This window comes from Anomaloglossus baeobatrachus, chromosome 12 (assembly GCF_048569485.1).
Source record: "Anomaloglossus baeobatrachus isolate aAnoBae1 chromosome 12, aAnoBae1.hap1, whole genome shotgun sequence".
Lineage (NCBI taxonomy): Eukaryota > Metazoa > Chordata > Amphibia > Anura > Aromobatidae > Anomaloglossus > Anomaloglossus baeobatrachus.
In genome coordinates this window covers 18,649,869-18,671,527 of record NC_134364.1, presented here as the reverse complement: position 1 = coordinate 18,671,527, position 21,659 = coordinate 18,649,869, and the positions used below count along the sequence as shown (strand labels likewise).

At 44.5% G+C, this 21,659-nt stretch overlaps 1 protein-coding gene across 1 annotated transcript in view; it reads left to right on the top strand.

Annotated features, from left to right (window-relative positions):
* The window catches only part of AMN (amnion associated transmembrane protein), a 93,296-nt gene that overhangs the window by 18,737 nt on the left and 52,900 nt on the right, over positions 1-21,659 (top strand). The gene's annotated exons all lie outside the window — the stretch shown is intronic.

Here is a 21,659-nt window from a genome sequence, read left to right as displayed (position 1 = left end):
GTGAGGTATTACAGCTTCACTTCAATGGAGCTGAGCTGCAATACCAGATGCAACCTGGAGACAGAGGGGGCGCTTTTTCCTGAAGAAAGTAGCTGTGTTTTTCTAATCCCGTTTAATGTATACTGTATAGGACCAACTTGTTTTTGCAGACTTGCTTCATCCATCACTATGTCTGCTTTTGGATGATCTTTAGTTTACGCACAGCAGCCAATCTGAGCAAGCAAAGCTGCAGTATAAAGCATGGGGGAGGAATAGTTGTCTATTTTCCAAAAAACAGTGGGAAACGCTGTTTAGTCCATTGTTATTGTGCATAGAAGACATAGTCATATTGTCTTTCAGCTCCAGCGTGCTGCGGTGGTGACGGCGCGCTGAGACCACACAGATGGCTCCGGTTTTCCTTGTTCCCCGGGCAGGGATTTCCCTAGGATTCTCTACAGTGGGGATGGCAGATGCTCACAATGTGTCACCAAAAAGGTGGAAAACCCCGGTGTGAGATAGGAAAACACGGAACCAAACCCAGAAACTCTGTGTAACCCGGCTCCGGTCAGGCAGCTAATATATAATCCTGCAAAATAATGTACAATTCCACCGACCGAGCAAACAGGAGGAAAGTGAGGGGCAGAAATGGCGCGGATATAGTGCGGATGTCACTAATGTCATTCATTACCGAAGGCTCAGACCAAGACTTGTGCTACGGTCACTGCAGTATCAGACACAACGAGAGATTCTGACAACCCACTGCTACTGAAAAACTGATCGACTACAACCAATGATATGGTGCATAACCTTCTGTACTGTGACATCCCTGTGTGTATTACCCCTGTACTGTGACATCCCTGTGTGCATTACCCCTGTACTGTGACATCACTGTGTGTATTATCCCTGTACTGTGACATCACTGTGTGTATTACCCCTGTACTGTGACATCACTGTGTGTATTACCCCTGTACTGTGACATCCCTGTGTGTATTACCCCTGTACTGTGACATCACTGTGTGCATTATCCCTGTACTGTGACATCCCTGTGTGTATTATCCCTGTACTGTGACATCCCTGTGTGTATTACCCCTGTACTGTGACATCACTGTGTGCATTATCCCTGTACTGTGACATCCCTGTGTGTATTACCCCTGTACTGTGACATCACTGTGTGTATTACCCCTGTACTGTGACATCACTGTGTGCATTATCCCTGTACTGTGACATCCCTGTGTGTATTACCCCTGTACTGTGACATCACTGTGTGTATTACCCCTGTACTGTGACATCACTGTGTGTATTACCCCTGTACTGTGACATCACTGTGTGTATTATCCCTGTACTGTGACATCACTGTGTGTATTATCCCTGTACTGTGACATCACTGTGTGTATTATCCCTGTACTGTGACATCACTGTGTGTATTACCCCTGTACTGTGACATCACTGTGTGTATTATCCCTGTACTGTGACATCACTGTGTGTATTATCCCTGTACTGTGACATCACTGTGTGTATTACCCCTGTACTGTGACATCACTGTGTGTATTATCCCTGTACTGTGACATCACTGTGTGTATTATCCCTGTACTGTGACATCACTGTGTGTATTATCCCTGTACTGTGACAACAATGTGTGTATTACCCCTGTACTGTGACATCACTGTGTGTATTACCCCTGTACTGTGACATCACTGTGTGTATTACCCCTGTACTGTGACATCACTGTGTGTATTATCCCTGTACTGGGACATCACTGTGTGTATTATCCCTGTACTGGGACATCACTGTGTGTATTATCCCTGTACTGTGACATCACTGTGTGTATTATCCCTGTACTGTGACATCACTGTGTGTATTATCCCTGTACTGTGACATCACTGTGTGTATTATCCCTGTACTGTGACATCACTGTGTGTATTATCCCTGTACTGTGACATCACTGTGTATTATCCCTGTACTGTGACATCACTGTGTGTATTACCCCTGTACTGTGACATCACTGTGTGTATTATCCCCGTACTGTGACATCACTGTGTGTATTATCCCTGTACTGTGACATCACTGTGTGTATTATCCCTGTACTGTGACATCACTGTGTGTATTACCCCTGTACTGTGACATCACTGTGTGCATTATCCCTGTACTGTGACATCACTGTGTGTATTATCCCTGTACTGTGACATCACTGTGTGTATTATCCCTGTACTGTGGCATCACTGTTTGTATTATCCCTGTACTGTGACATCACTGTGTGTATTATCCCTGTACTGTGGCATCACTGTGTGTATTATCCCTGTACTGTGACATCATTGTGTGTATTATCCCTGTACTGTGACATCACTGTGTGTATTATCCCTGTACTGTGACATCACTGTGTGTATTACCCCTGTACTGTGACATCACTGTGTGTATTACCCCTGTACTGGGACATCACTGTGTGTATTATCCCTGTACTGGGACATCACTGTGTGTATTATCCCTGTACTGGGACATCACTGTGTGTATTATCCATGTACTGTGACATCACTGTGTGTATTACCCCTGTACTGTGACATCACTGTGTGTATTATCCCTGTACTGTGACATCACTGTGTGTATTACCCCTGTACTGCGACATCACTGTGTGTATTATCCATGTACTGTGACATCACTGTGTGTATTACCCCTGTACTGTGACATCACTGTGTATATTATCCCTGTACTGTGACATCACTGTGTGTATTACCCCTGTACTGTGACATCACTGTGTGTATTACCCCTGTACTGTGACATCACTGTGTGTATTACCCCTGTACTGTGACATCACTGTGTGTATTATCCCTGTACTGTGACATCACTGTGTGTATTACCCCTGTACTGTGACATCCCTGTGTGTATTACCCCTGTACTGTGACATCCCTGTGTGCATTACCCCTGTACTGTGACATCACTGTGTGTATTATCCCTGTACTGTGACATCACTGTGTGTATTACCCCTGTACTGTGACATCACTGTGTGTATTACCCCTGTACTGTGACATCCCTGTGTGTATTACCCCTGTACTGTGACATCACTGTGTGCATTATCCCTGTACTGTGACATCCCTGTGTGTATTATCCCTGTACTGTGACATCCCTGTGTGTATTACCCCTGTACTGTGACATCACTGTGTGCATTATCCCTGTACTGTGACATCCCTGTGTGTATTACCCCTGTACTGTGACATCACTGTGTGTATTACCCCTGTACTGTGACATCACTGTGTGCATTATCCCTGTACTGTGACATCCCTGTGTGTATTACCCCTGTACTGTGACATCACTGTGTGTATTACCCCTGTACTGTGACATCACTGTGTGTATTACCCCTGTACTGTGACATCACTGTGTGTATTATCCCTGTACTGTGACATCACTGTGTGTATTATCCCTGTACTGTGACATCACTGTGTGTATTATCCCTGTACTGTGACATCACTGTGTGTATTACCCCTGTACTGTGACATCACTGTGTGTATTATCCCTGTACTGTGACATCACTGTGTGTATTATCCCTGTACTGTGACATCACTGTGTGTATTACCCCTGTACTGTGACATCACTGTGTGTATTATCCCTGTACTGTGACATCACTGTGTGTATTATCCCTGTACTGTGACATCACTGTGTGTATTATCCCTGTACTGTGACAACAATGTGTGTATTACCCCTGTACTGTGACATCACTGTGTGTATTACCCCTGTACTGTGACATCACTGTGTGTATTACCCCTGTACTGTGACATCACTGTGTGTATTATCCCTGTACTGGGACATCACTGTGTGTATTATCCCTGTACTGGGACATCACTGTGTGTATTATCCCTGTACTGTGACATCACTGTGTGTATTATCCCTGTACTGTGACATCACTGTGTGTATTATCCCTGTACTGTGACATCACTGTGTGTATTATCCCTGTACTGTGACATCACTGTGTGTATTATCCCTGTACTGTGACATCACTGTGTATTATCCCTGTACTGTGACATCACTGTGTGTATTACCCCTGTACTGTGACATCACTGTGTGTATTATCCCCGTACTGTGACATCACTGTGTGTATTATCCCTGTACTGTGACATCACTGTGTGTATTATCCCTGTACTGTGACATCACTGTGTGTATTACCCCTGTACTGTGACATCACTGTGTGCATTATCCCTGTACTGTGACATCACTGTGTGTATTATCCCTGTACTGTGACATCACTGTGTGTATTATCCCTGTACTGTGGCATCACTGTTTGTATTATCCCTGTACTGTGACATCACTGTGTGTATTATCCCTGTACTATGGCATCACTGTGTGTATTATCCCTGTACTGTGACATCATTGTGTGTATTATCCCTGTACTGTGACATCACTGTGTGTATTATCCCTGTACTGTGACATCACTGTGTGTATTACCCCTGTACTGTGACATCACTGTGTGTATTACCCCTGTACTGGGACATCACTGTGTGTATTATCCCTGTACTGGGACATCACTGTGTGTATTATCCCTGTACTGGGACATCACTGTGTGTATTATCCATGTACTGTGACATCACTGTGTGTATTACCCCTGTACTGTGACATCACTGTGTGTATTATCCCTGTACTGTGACATCACTGTGTGTATTACCCCTGTACTGCGACATCACTGTGTGTATTATCCATGTACTGTGACATCACTGTGTGTATTACCCCTGTACTGTGACATCACTGTGTATATTATCCCTGTACTGTGACATCACTGTGTGTATTACCCCTGTACTGTGACATCACTGTGTGTATTACCCCTGTACTGTGACATCACTGTGTGTATTACCCCTGTACTGTGACATCACTGTGTGTATTATCCCTGTACTGTGACATCACTGTGTGTATTATCCCTGTACTGTAACATCCCTGTGTGTATTATCCCTGTACTGTGACATCGCTGTGTGTATTATCCCTGTACTGTGACATCACTGTGTGTATTACCCCTGTGCTGGGACATCACTGTGTGTATTATCCCTGTACTGTGACATCACTGTGTGTATTATTCCTGTACTGTGACATCACTATGTGTATATCCCTGTACTGGGACATCACTGTGTGTATTATCCCTGTACTGGGACATCACTGTGTGTATTACCCCTGTGCTGGGACATCACTGTGTGTATTATCCCTGTACTGTGACATCACTGTGTGTATTATCCCTGTACTGTGACATCACTGTGTGTATTATCCCTGTACTGGGACATCACTGTGTGTATTATCCCTGTACTGGGACATCACTGTGTGTATTATCCCTGTACTGTGACATCACTGTGTGTATTACCCCTGTACTGTGACATCACTGTGTGTATTATCCCTGTACTGTGACATCACTGTGTGTATTATCCCTGTACTGTGACATCACTGTGTGTATTATCCCTGTACTGTGACATCACTGTGTGTATTATCCCTGTACTGTGACATCACTGTGTGTATTACCCCTGTACTGTGACATCACTGTGTGTATTACCCCTGTACTGTGACATCACTGTGTGTATTATCCCTGTACTGTGACATCACTGTGTGTATTATCCCTGTACTGTGACATCACTGTGTGTATTATCCCTGTACTGTGACATCACTGCGTGTATTATCCCTGTACTGTGACATCACTGTGTGTATTATCCCTGTACTGTGACATCACTGTGTGTACTATCCCTGTACTGTGACATCACGGTGTGTATTATCCCTGTACTGTGACATCACTGTGTGTATTATCCCTGTACTGTGACATCACTGCGTGTATTATCCCTGTACTGTGACATCACTGTGTGTATTATCCCTGTACTGTGACATCACTGTGTGTATTATCTCTGTACTGTGACATCACTGTGTGTATTATCTCTGTACTGTGACATCACTGTGTGTATTATCCCTGTACTATGACATCACTTTGTGTGTTATCCCTGTACTGTGACATCACTGTGTGTGTTATCCCTGTACTGTGACATCACTGTTTGTGTTTTCCCTGTACTGTGACATCACTGTGTGTGTTATCCCTGTACTGTAACATCACTGTGTGTATTATCCCTGTACTGTGACATCACTGTGTGTGTTTTCCCTGTACTGTGACATCACTGTGCGTATTATCCCTGTACTGTGACATCACTGTGTGTATTATCCCTGTACTGTGACATCACTGTGTGTATTATCCCTGTACTGTGACATCACTGTGTGTATTACCCCTATACTGTGACATCACTGTGTGTATTACCCCTGTACTGTGACATCACTGTGTGTATTATCCTGTACTGTGACATCACTGTGTGTATTATCCCTGTACTGTGACATCACTGTGTGTATTACCCCTGTACTGTGACATCACTGTGTGTATTACCCCAGTACTGTGACATCACTGTGTGTATTATCCCTGTACTGTGACATCACTGTGTGTATTATCCCTGTACTGTAACATTACTGTGTGTATTACCCCTGTACTGTGACATCACCATGTGTATTATCCCTGTACTGTGACATCACTGTGTGTATTACCCCTGTACTGTGACATCACTGTGTGTATTATCCTTTACTGTGACATCACTGTGTGTGTGTTACCCCTGTACTGTGACATCACTGTGTGTGTGTTATCCCTGTACTGTGACATCACTGTGTGTATTATCCCTGTACTGTGACATCACTGTGTGTATTATCCTGTACTGTGACATCACTGTGTGTATTATCCCTGTACTGTGACATCACTGTGTGTATTACCCCTGTACTGTGACATCACTGTGTGTATTATCCCTGTACTGTGACATCACTGTGCGTATTATCCCTGTACTGTGACATCACTGTGTGTATTACCCCTGTACTGTGACATCACTGTGTGTATTATCCCTGTACTGTGACATCACTGTGCGTATTATCCCTGTACTGTGACATCACTGTGCGTATTATCCCTGTACTGTGACATCACTGTGCGTATTACCCCTGTGCTGTGACATCACTGTGTGTATTACCCCTGTACTGTGACATCACTGTGTGTATTATCCCTGTACTGTGACATCACTGTGTGTATTACCCCTGTACTGTGACATCACTGTGTGTATTACCCCTGTACTGTGACATCACTGTGTGTATTATCCCTGTACTGTGACATCACTGTGTGTATTACCCCTGTACTGTGACATCACTGTGTGTATTATCCCTGTACTGTGACATCGCTGTGTGTATTATCCCTGTACTGTGACATCACTGTGTGTATTATCCCTGTACTGTGACATCACTGTGTGTATTACCCCTGTACTGTGACATCACTGTGTGTATTACCCCTGTACTGTGACATCACTGTGTGTATTATCCCTGTACTGTGACATCACTGTGTGTATTATCCCTGTACTGTGACATCACTGTGTGTATTATCCCTGTACTGTGACATCACTGCGTGTATTATCCCTGTACTGTGACATCACTGTGTGTATTATCCCTGTACTGTGACATCACTGTGTGTACTATCCCTGTACTGTGACATCACGGTGTGTATTATCCCTGTACTGTGACATCACTGTGTGTATTATCCCTGTACTGTGACATCACTGCGTGTATTATCCCTGTACTGTGACATCACGGTGTGTATTATCCCTGTACTGTGACATCACGGTGTGTATTATCCCTGTACTGTGACCTCACTGTGTGTATTATCCCTGTACTGTGACATCACTGTGTGTACTATCCCTGTACTGTGACATCACGGTGTGTATTATCCCTGTACTGTGACATCACTGTGTGTATTTTCCCTGTACTGTGACATCACTGTGTATATTACCCCTGTACTGTGACATCACTGTGTGTATTACCCCTGTATTGTGACATCACTGTGTGTATTATCCCTGTACTGTGACATCACTGTGTGTATTATCCCTCTACTGTGACATCACTGCGTGTATTATCCCTGTACTGTGACATCACTGCGTGTATTATCCCTGTACTGTGACATCACTGCGTGTATTATCCCTGTACTGTGACATCACTGCGTGTATTATCCCTGTACTGTGACATCACTGCGTGTATTATCCCTGTACTGTGACATCACTGTGTGTATTACCCCTGTACTGTGACATCACTGTGTGTATTACCCCTGTACTGTGACATCACTGTGTGTATTATCCCTGTACTGTGACATCACTGTGTGTATTATCCCTGTACTGTGACATCACTGTGTGTATTTTCCCTGTACTGTGACATCACTGTGTGTATTACCCCTGTACTGTGACATCACTGTGTGTGTTATCCCTGTACTGTGACATCACTGTGTGTGTTTTCCCTGTACTGTGACATCACTATGTGTATTATCTCTGTACTGTGACATCACTGTGTGTATTATCCCTGTACTGTGACATCACTGTGTGTATTATCCCTGTACTGTGACATCACTGTGTGTATTACCCCTGTACTGTGACATCACTGTGTGTATTATCCCTGTACTGTGACATCACTGTGTGTATTATCCCTGTACTGTGACATCACTGTGTGTATTATCCCTGTACTGGGACATCACTGTGTGTATTATCCCTGTACTGTGACATCACTGTGTGTATTATCTCTGTACTGTGACATCACTGTGTGTATTATCTCTGTACTGTGACATCACTGTGTGTATTATCTCTGTACTGTGACATCACTGTGTGTATTATCTCTGTACTGTGACATCACTGTGTGTATTATCCCTGTACTGTGACATCACTGTGTGTATTACCCCTGTACTGTGACATCACTGTGTGTATTACCCCTGTACTGTGACATCACTGTGTGTATTATCCTGTACTGTGACATCACTGTGTGTATTATCCCTGTACTGTGACATCACTGTGTGTATTACCCCTGTACTGTGACATCACTGTGTGTATTACCCCAGTACTGTGACATCACTGTGTGTATTATCCCTGTACTGTGACATCACTGTGTGTATTATCCCTGTACTGTAACATTACTGTGTGTATTACCCCTGTACTGTGACATCACCGTGTGTATTATCCCTGTACTGTGACATCACCGTGTGTATTATCCCTGTACTGTGACATCACCGTGTGTATTATCCCTGTACTGTGACATCACTGTGTGTATTACCCCTGTACTGTGACATCACTGTGTGTATTATCCTTTACTGTGACATCACTGTGTGTGTGTTACCCCTGTACTGTGACATCACTGTGTGTGTGTTATCCCTGTACTGTGACATCACTGTGTGTATTATCCCTGTACTGTGACATCACTGTGTGTATTATCCTGTACTGTGACATCACTGTGTGTATTATCCCTGTACTGTGACATCACTGTGTGTATTACCCCTGTACTGTGACATCACTGTGTGTATTATCCCTGTACTGTGACATCACTGTGCGTATTATCCCTGTACTGTGACATCACTGTGTGTATTACCCCTGTACTGTGACATCACTGTGTGTATTATCCCTGTACTGTGACATCACTGTGCGTATTATCCCTGTACTGTGACATCACTGTGCGTATTATCCCTGTACTGTGACATCACTGTGTGTATTACCCCTGTGCTGTGACATCACTGTGTGTATTATCCCTGTACTGTGACATCACTGTGTGTATTATCCCTGTACTGTGACATCACTGTGTGTGTGTTATCCCTGTACTGTGACATCACTGTGTGTATTACCCCTGTACTGTGACATCACTGTGTGTATTACCCCTGTACTGTGACATCACTGTGTGTATTATCCCTGTACTGTGACATCACTGTGTGTATTATCCCTGTACTGTGACATCACTGTGTGTATTTTCCCTGTACTGTGACATCACTGTGTGTATTACCCCTGTACTGTGACATCACTGTGTGTATTATCCCTGTACTGGGACATCACTGTGTGTATTATCCCTGTACTGTGACATCACTGTGTGTATTATCTCTGTACTGTGACATCACTGTGTGTATTATCTCTGTACTGTGACATCACTGTGTGTATTATCTCTGTACTGTGACATCACTGTGTGTATTATCTCTGTACTGTGACATCACTGTGTGTATTATCCCTGTACTATGACATCACTTTGTGTGTTATCCCTGTACTGTGACATCACTGTGTGTGTTATCCCTGTACTGTGACATCACTGTTTGTGTTTTCCCTGTACTGTGACATCACTGTGTGTGTTATCCCTGTACTGTAACATCACTGTGTGTATTATCCCTGTACTGTGACATCACTGTGTGTGTTTTCCCTGTACTGTGACATCACTGTGCGTATTATCCCTGTACTGTGACATCACTGTGTGTATTATCCCTGTACTGTGACATCACTGTGTGTATTATCCCTGTACTGTGACATCACTGTGTGTATTACCCCTGTACTGTGACATCACTGTGTGTATTACCCCTGTACTGTGACATCACTGTGTGTATTATCCTGTACTGTGACATCACTGTGTGTATTATCCCTGTACTGTGACATCACTGTGTGTATTACCCCTGTACTGTGACATCACTGTGTGTATTACCCCAGTACTGTGACATCACTGTGTGTATTATCCCTGTACTGTGACATCACTGTGTGTATTATCCCTGTACTGTAACATTACTGTGTGTATTACCCCTGTACTGTGACATCACCATGTGTATTATCCCTGTACTGTGACATCACTGTGTGTATTACCCCTGTACTGTGACATCACTGTGTGTATTATCCTTTACTGTGACATCACTGTGTGTGTGTTACCCCTGTACTGTGACATCACTGTGTGTGTGTTATCCCTGTACTGTGACATCACTGTGTGTATTATCCCTGTACTGTGACATCACTGTGTGTATTATCCTGTACTGTGACATCACTGTGTGTATTATCCCTGTACTGTGACATCACTGTGTGTATTACCCCTGTACTGTGACATCACTGTGTGTATTATCCCTGTACTGTGACATCACTGTGTGTATTACCCCTGTACTGTGACATCACTGTGTGTATTATCCCTGTACTGTGACATCACTGTGCGTATTATCCCTGTACTGTGACATCACTGTGCGTATTATCCCTGTACTGTGACATCACTGTGTGTATTACCCCTGTGCTGTGACATCACTGTGTGTATTATCCCTGTACTGTGACATCACTGTGTGTATTATCCCTGTACTGTGACATCACTGTGTGTATTACCCCTGTACTGTGACATCACTGTGTGTATTATCCCTGTACTGTGACATCACTGTGTGTATTATCCCTGTACTGTGACATCACTGTGTGTATTATCCCTGTACTGTGACATCACTGTGTGTATTATCCCTGTACTGTGACATCACTGTGTGTATTATCCCTGTACTGTGACATCACTGTGTGTATTATCCCTGTACTGTGACATCACTGTGTGTATTATCCCTGTACTGTGACATCACTGTCTGTATTATCCCTGTACTGTGACATCACTGTGTGTATTATCCCTGTACTGTGACATCACTGTGTGTATTATCCCTGTACTGTGACATCACTGTGTGTATTATCCCTGTACTGTGACATCGCTGTGTGTATTATCCCTGTACTGTGACATCACTGTGCGTATTATCCCTGTACTGTGACATCACTGTGTGTATTATCCCTGTACTGTGACATCACTGTGTGTATTACCCCTGTGCTGTGACATCACTGTGTGTATTACCCCTGTACTGTGACATCACTGTGTGCATTATCTCTGTACTGTGACATCACTGTGTGTATTATCCCTGTACTGTGACATCACTGCGGGTCTCATGGCCACGTGGCTCTGCCCCCCCCATGACTATTTCCCACCCCTGAAGCCTGGAGGCTAATAATGGAGTAAATCAGGAGGAAGCTGATGCATGAGTTCCTATGGGGGGATCGGTCATTTCTGGGGTCAGTGGGTATCATTGGAAAGTCTGGCGTGCTGCTCGGTCATTGACACTTGTTTTTTTACCTGTCCATTTCCCTTAGACCTGGAATTCCCCAAATACGGGAAACAAAGGGTTTCTGGAAAAATGAAGACTAATATATTGCCGCTGTTTCCTCCTGTGTGAGCTCTGCTGATCGCGCAGTCATCATCATTACATGTGATATGTGACAAGGACCCAGCGCAGGGGGCGGCGCCGCGTCCTCTCCTGGGGCTGTCGCCCCGGCCTCTGAGGCCTTACAGGAGCAGCCTCTGCGCTCTCATCACCCCCTGCTGAATCACACACTTTGTATAATGAGTGGGGGAGGGGACGTGACACCTGACAAGCCCATACTTTGAGTATTGATATGACCAGGAAGCTTCTATGCCAGCACCGCTCCTCTAAGGTCCATATCGGCGTCATACGCCATCACCTCGTATAAGGGCCGATGTTTCCTCCTCTGTATAGTATTCACTGCTGATGTGGATGGCAAAAAAATAGAATTTCAAGGTACGAGTTGCCATGGAAACGTTTTGCTTGTGTCAGCATCCGTCAGCGAGCGCAGACTGCGGCAGGCGTGAGTTAATGAGAGACGTTCCATTTCATGTATCCACTTCCTCATTACAGTGTGACAGCGCGGCCAAATGTCAGGAAATTTACTGACACTGAAAAAATCTTATATCTTATACTTTAATGAAAAATCATCTGTCTAACTAGACTGTCCGGCGAAGATTGTATACAGAATTTACACTGCATATGAAATTACACAGCCACCACTAGAGGGAGCTCACTGCATAAAGATTTATACAGTCTCCACTAGAGGGAGCTCACTACATACAGATTTATACAGCCTCCACTAGAGGGAGCTCACTACATACAGATTTATACAGCCACCACTAGAGGGAGCTCACTGCATACAGATTTATACAGCCACCACTAGAGGGAGATCACTACATACAGATTTATACAGCCACCACTAGAGGGAGCTCACTACATACAGATTTATACAGTCTCCACTAGAGGGAGCTCACTACATACAGATTTATACATCCACCACTAGAGGGAGCTCACTACATACAGATTTATACAGTCTCCACTAGAGGGAGCTCACTACATACAGATTTATACAGTCTCCACTAGAGGGAGCTCACTACATACAGATTTATACAGCCACCACTAGAGGGAACTCACTACATGCAGATTTATACAGCCACCACTAGAGGGAGCTCACTACATACAGATTTATACAGTCTCCACTAGAGGGAGCTCACTACATACAGATTTATACAGCCACCACTAGAGGGAGCTCACTACATACAGATTTATACATCCACCACTAGAGGGAGATCACTACATACAGATTTATATAGCCACCACTAGAGGGAGCTCACTACATACAGATTTATACAGCCACCACTAGAGGGAGCTCACTACATACAGATTTATACAGCCACCACTAGAGGGAGCTCACTACATACAGATTTATACAGCCACCACTAGAGGGAGCTCACTGCATACAGATTTATACAGCCACCACTAGAGGGAGCTCACTACATACAGATTTATACAGCCACCACTAGAGGGAGCTCACTACATACAGATTTATACAGCCACCACTAGAGGGAGCTCACTACATACAGATTTATACAGCCACCACTAGGGGGAGCTCACTACATACAGATTTATACAGCCACCACCAGAGGGAGCTCACTACATACAGATTTATACAGCCACCACTAGAGGGAGCTCACTGCATACAGATTTATACAGCCACCACTAGAGGGAGCTCACTGCATACAGATTTATACAGCCACCACTAGAGGGAGCTCACTACATACAGATTTATACAGCCACCACTAGAGGGAGCTCACTACATACAGATTTATACAGCCACCACCAGAGGGAGCTCACTACATACAGATTTATACAGCCACCACTAGAGGGAGCTCACTACATACAGATTTATACAGCCACCACTAGAGGGAGCTCACTACATACAGATTTATACATCCACCACTAGAGGGAGCTCACTACATACAGATTTATACATCCACCACTAGAGGGAGATCACTACATACAGATTTATACATCCACCACTAGAGGGAGATCACTACATACAGATTTATACAGCCACCACTAGAGGAAGCTCACTACATACAGATTTATACAGCCACCACTAGAGGGAGCTCACTACATACAGATTTATACAGCCACCACTAGAGGGAGCTCACTACATACAGATTTATACAGCCACCACTAGAGGGAGCTCACTACATTCAGATTTATACATCCACCACTAGAGGGAGATCACTACATACAGATTTATACAGCCACCACTAGAGGGAGCTCACTACATACAGATTTATACAGCCACCACTAGAGGGAGCTCACTACATACAGATTTATACAGCCACCACTAGAGGGAGCTCACTACATACAGATTTATACATCCACCACTAGAGGGAGCTCACCACATACAGATTTATACAGCCACCACTAGAGGGAGCTTACTACATACAGATTTATACAGCCACCACTAGAGGGAGCTTACTACATACAGATTTATACATCCACCACTAGAGGGAGCTCACTACATACAGATTTATACATCCACCACTAGAGGGAGCTCACTACATACAGATTTATACATCCACCACTAGAGGGAGCTCACCACATACAGATTTATACAGCCACCACTAGAGGGAGCTTACTACATACAGATTTATACAGCCACCACTAGAGGGAGCTCACTACATACAGATTTATACATCCACCACTAGAGGGAGCTCCCTACATACAGATTTATACAGCTACCACTAGAGGGAGCTCACTGCATACAGATTTATACAGCCACCACTAGAGGGAGCTCACTACATACAGATTTATACATCCACCACTAGAGGGAGCTCACTACATACAGATTTATACATCCACCACTAGAGGGAGATCACTACATACAGATTTATACATCCACCACTAGAGGGAGCTCACTACATACAGATTTATACATCCACCACTAGAGGGAGCTCACTACATACAGATTTATACAGCCACCACTAGAGGGAGATCACTACATACAGATTTATACATCCACCACTAGAGGGAGCTCACTACATACAGATTTATACAGCCACCACTAGAGGGAGCTCACTACATACAGATTTATACAGCCACCACTAGAGGGAGATCACTACATACAGATTTATACAGCCACCACTAGAGGAAGCTCACTACATACAGATTTATACAGCCACCACTAGAGGGAGCTCACTACATACAGATTTATACAGCCACCACTAGAGGGAGCTCACTACATACAGATTTATACAGCCACCACCAGAGGGAGCTCACTACATACAGATTTATACAGCCACCACTAGAGGGAGCTCACTGCATACAGATTTATACAGCCACCACTAGAGGGAGCTCACTGCATACAGATTTATACAGCCACCACTAGAGGGAGCTCACTACACACAGATTTATACAGCCACCACTAGAGGGAGCTCACTACATACAGATTTATACAGCCACCACCAGAGGGAGCTCACTACATACAGATTTATACAGCCACCACTAGAGGGAGCTCACTACATACAGATTTATACAGCCACCACTAGAGGGAGCTCACTACATACAGATTTATACAGCCACCACTAGAGGGAGCTCACTACATACAGATTTATACATCCACCACTAGAGGGAGCTCACTACATACAGATTTATACATCCACCACTAGAGGGAGATCACTACATACAGATTTATACATCCACCACTAGAGGGAGATCACTACATACAGATTTATACAGCCACCACTAGAGGAAGCTCACTACATACAGATTTATACAGCCACCACTAGAGGGAGCTCACTACATACAGATTTATACAGCCACCACTAGGGGGAGCTCACTACATACAGATTTATACAGCGACCACTAGAGGGAGCTCACTACATACAGATTTATACAGCCACCACTAGAGGGAGCTCACTACATTCAGATTTATACATCCACCACTAGAGGGAGATCACTACATACAGATTTATACAGCCACCACTAGAGGGAGCTTACTACATACAGATTTATACAGCCACCACTAGAGGGAGCTCACTACATACAGATTTATACATCCACCACTAGAGGGAGCTCACTACATACAGATTTATACATCCACCACTAGAGGGAGCTCACTACATACAGATTTATACATCCACCACTAGAGGGAGCTCACCACATACAGATTTATACAGCCACCACTAGAGGGAGCTTACTACATACAGATTTATACAGCCACCACTAGAGGGAGCTCACTACATACAGATTTATACAGCCACCACTAGAGGGAGCTCACTACATACAGATTTATACAGCCACCACTAGAGGGAGCTCACTACATACAGATTTATACAGCCACCACTAGAGGGAGCTCACTACATACAGATTTATACAGCCACCACTAGAGGGAGCTCACTACATACAGATTTATACATCCACCACTAGAGGGAGATCACTACATACAGATTTATATAGCCACCACTAGAGGGAGCTCACTACATACAGATTTATACATCCACCACTAGAGGGAGCTCACTACATACAGATTTATACAGCCACCACTAGAGAGAGCTCACTACATACAGATTTATACAGCCACCACTAGAGGGAGCTCACTACATACAGATTTATACAGCCACCACTAGAGGGAGCTCACTACATACAGATTTATACAGCCACCACTAGAGGAAGCTCACTACATACAGATTATACAGCCACCACTAGGGGGAGCTCACTACATACAGATTATACAGCCACCACTAGGGGGAGCTCACTACATACAGATTTATACAGCCACCACTAGATGGAGCTCACTACATACAGATTTATACAGCCACCACTAGAGGGAGCTCACTACATACAGATTTATACATCCACCACTAGAGGGAGATCACTACATACAGATTTATATAGCCACCACTAGAGGGAGCTCACTACATACAGATTTATACATCCACCACTAGAGGGAGCTCACTACATACAGATTTATACAGCCACCACTAGAGAGAGCTCACTACATACAGATTTATACAGCCACCACTAGAGGGAGCTCACTACATACAGATTTATACAGCCACCACTAGAGGGAGCTCACTACATACAGATTTATACAGCCACCACTAGAGGAAGCTCACTACATACAGATTATACAGCCACCACTAGGGGGAGCTCACTACATACAGATTTATACAGTCACCACTAGAGGGAGCTCACTACATACAGATTTATACAGCCACCACTAGGAGGAGCTCACTACATACAGATTTATACAGCCACCACTAGATGGAGCTCACTACATACAGATGTATACAGCTACCACTAGGGGGAGATCACTACATACAGCCACCACTAGAGGGAGCTCACTACATACAGATTTATACAGCCACAATTTGTGTTGCACTGGATGTTGTATAATCCACATGCAGTGAGCTCCCCCTAGTGTTGACTGCATCATTCCCATGGCAGTGTCATTATAGTGCTCCTCTGGGGCTCGGCCTATGCAGGGATGTGTAAGGCTGTGGACCATCACTATCTTCAGCTGGTTACTGAGGTTTCTCGGTCACTGACTTGTGAGTACAGGGGTAACAGGACCTGTGGCGGCTGCAGGAGGCGCAGTGCAATGTGTCGCCCCTCGTGTCTGTGTCCTCTGTCCTCTGGCTCTGACCCAACTGACATCAGACTCTTCCCATCTCTCATGAATCATTCATCTGCTCTGATCTATCACATTATAAAGAGGAAACTCATCAGTGACTGAGCGGAGATGATGGGAGCGAGGTACAGGCACTAGAAGACGATCTGCAGGGATCTAGAAATGAGAGGAATCTATACAGATCCTCACATCTAATAATCCCAGATTATTATTATTACCCAAGTGATGCGAAAAGAGGAGACTTAGAGGGGATGTCCATCATTGAACAATGTTACAGCTTATGTGTAATAAGTGGACTCACTGATATCACATTGCTGACCCTGTACTGATCCTGAGATACCTCCTGTACCCTACTCCAGAGCTGCACTCACTATTCTGGTGGTGCAGTCACTGTGTACATGCATTACATTACTGATCCTGAGTTACCTCCTGTATTATACTCCAGAGCTGCACTCACTATTCTGCTGGTGCAGTCACTGTGTACATACATTACATTACTAACCCTGAGATACCTCCTGTATTATACTCCAGAGCTGCGCTCACTATTCTGCTGGTGCAGTCACTGTGTACATACATTACTGATCCTGAGTTACCTCCTGTATTATACTCCAGAGCTGCACTCACTATTCTGCTGGTGCAGTCACTGTGTACATACATTACTGATCCTGAGTTACCTCCTGTATTATACTCCAGAGCTGCACTCACTATTCTGCTGGTGCAGTCACTGTGTACATACATTACATTACTGATCCTGAGTTACCTCCTGTATTATACTCCAGAGCTGCACTCACTATTCTGCTTGTGCAGTTACTGTGTACATACATTACTGATCCTGAGTTACCTCCTGTATTATACTCCAGAGCTGCACTTACTATTCTGCTGGTCAGTCACTGTGTACATACATTACATTACTGATCCTGAGTTACATCCTGTATTATACTCCAGAGCTGCACTCACTATTCTGCTGGTGCAGTCACTGTGTACATACATTACATTACTGATCCTGAGTTACCTCCTGTATTATACTTCAGAGCTGCACTCACTATTCTGCTGGTGCAGTCACTGTGTACATACATTACATTACTAATCCTGAGTCACCCTCCTGTATTATACTCCAGAGCTGCACTCACTATTCTGCTGGTGCAGTCACTGTGTACATACATTACATTACTGATCCTGAGTTACCTCCTGTATTATACTCCAGAGCTGCACTCACTATTCTCCTATTGAGCCATTGAGTGCAGTGAAATTCTGGAATTTCCGATTTCTGATTTATAAATGTTGGAAGATATTGAAAGTCTCTGGATTTACGCTCCGGAGCGGCGCTCGGTGATTGTGCGGAGAGATGAGCTCGGGGCCGTGTGATCTGATTTGGTTACACTCAAGGAATTTCTTTATTAAAAAGCCGGGTGATTTCCGCAGCGGTTACTCGAGGTTAGCGCTGCTCCGCCTTCTAGAGAAATCTGTAGAGAACTCCGCCACCTACTGGAGAAAAGCGGGAGTGGGTTTTTTTTTTATTTATTTATTTATTTAATTTTTGCTTTGATGTTTTTGAGTTTCTGGTTTTGTTGATTAACCCCTTAATATGTTCGTTTTCACTCGGCTTCATTAGGATCTAATCTTTGCCAGCAGCTTAGTCTGAGTACACACACTCTTTAGAGTCTGAAATAATCTTTCTGTCACTTTAAGTGCCTCTCCCCCATGCTTTACACTGCAGCTCTGCTTGCTTGGATTGGAAGAGCGTGAAGAAGGGAGAGAAGTTTATATTTGTATGCAAAGCTGTTCAACACCATTGAAGTGAATGGAGCTGAGCGGTGCCCCCCCCCCCTCATATTACAGAGAGGAAAGCTCCCTGTCTCCCCCTTGTGGCCATTTTTCTGAGAAATTAGTTACAATTATTAACCAATTATCTGCACAGACGACTCCGTAGACTGGAAAATTTTGGGGGGAAATTTGGTATTTTAGCGGTTTTGGGGCAGATCCTTGTATAGTGAAGTTGCAGGAGAGGAGTTGTTGGTGCCCCCCGCGCCCCCCCGCGCCCCCCACTCTCACTCCAATCTGTCTATGATGGAGATATGGAGGAGGAAGGAGAGTGAGGAAGTCTGGGAGACGAGTCACTCTGAGCCGTAAGGGGGGGGGGGGCATTTTGGGGAACAGTAAGGAAGTGCGTCTTGTCTTCAGGGAACAGGCGGGGGACTCGGGAAATGACGGACGTTACGTCACCAATACACACCTCAGCTGCTGCAGAACCTTATACAATACACCTCAGCTGCTGCAGAACCTCATTATACACACCTCAGCTGCTGCAGAACCTTATACTATACAACTCAGCTGCTGCAGAACCTTATACAATACACCTCAGCTGCTGCAGAACCTCATTATACACACCTTAGCTGCTGCAGAACCTTATACTATACACCTGAGCTGCTGCAGAACCTCATTATACACACATCAGCTGCTGCAGAACCTCATTATATACACCTCAGCTGCTGCAGAACCTTATACTATACACCTCAGCTGCTGCAGAACCTTATACTATACACCTCAGCTGCTGCAGAACCTCATTATACACACCTCAGCTGCTGCAGAACCTTATACTATACACCTCAGCTGCTGCAGAACCTTATACAATACACACCTCAGCTGCTGCAGAACCTTATATAATACACCTCAGCTGCTGCAGAACCTCATTATACACACCTCAGCTGCTGCAGAACCTTATACTATATAACTCAGCTGCTGCAGAACCTTATACTATACACCTCAGCTGCTGCAGAACCTTATACTATACACCTCAGCTGCTGCAGAACCTTATACTATACACCTCAGCTGCTGCAGAACCTCATTATACACACCTCAGCTGCTGCAGAACCTTATACAATACACACCTCAGCTGCTGCAGAACCTTATACTATACACCTCAGCTGCTGCAGAACCTTATACTATACACCTCAGCTGCTGCAGAACCTCATTATACACACCTCAGCTGCTGCAGAACCTTATACTATACACCTAAGCTGCTGCAGAACTTTATACTATACACCTCAGCTGCTGCAGAACCTTATACTATACACCTCAGCTGCTGCAGAACCTTATACTATACACCTCAGCTGCTGCAGAACCTTATACTATACACCTCAGCTGCTGCAGAACCTTATACTATACACCTCAGCTGCTGCAGAACCTCATTATACACACCTTAGCTGCTGCAGAACATTATACTATACACCTCAGCTGCTGCAGAACCTCATTATACACACCTTAGCTGCTGCAGAACCTCATTATATACACCTCAGCTGCTGCAGAACCTTATACTATACACCTCAGCTGCTGCAGAACCTTATACTATACACCTCAGCTGCTGCAGAACCTCATTATACACACCTCAGCTGCTGCAGAACCTTATACTATACACCTCAGCTGCTGCAGAACTTTATACTATACACCTCAGCTGCTGCAGAACCTTATACTATACACCTCAGCTGCTGCAGAACCTTATACTATACACCTCAGCTGCTGCAGAACCTCATTATACACACCTTAGCTGCTGCAGAACATTATACTATACACCTCAGCTGCTGCAGAACCTCATTATACACACCTTAGCTGCTGCAGAACCTCATTATATACACCTCAACTGCTCATAATGCACACATTGTGCTAATATCAGGCACTTATTGCTGCAGCACTCCCATGGAGTCTCTGGGGCATCTGTAAAGGGGCTCTCCGGCCTCTCTCAGGGGTCTTTATTAATGAGATCTGGGCACCTGGGTCCTGGAGACTAGTGGGGTCCAAAAAGTTCCCTACATGAAGACCTGTGATTGGTGGGGGTCTTTGTTGCAGATTTGGCATCAGGGCCCGTAAGGTTCAATCTACACCTCTGGTGGTCTGGACGTTTTGCAGCAACTCCCTATAAGTATCGGGGGACCCCTGTAAGAAAGATTTGTGACGGCCATGTATGCAAGAAATAGCTGCACTCTGAAATGCTAAAGCATGAATTACAAAACCTGCCATTCTTGTATCTGCTGTGGATGCAGCCATTAGCCCTGGTGGGTAGAGGGCTGGTGCCACACCGGGTCGCTGGGCCCC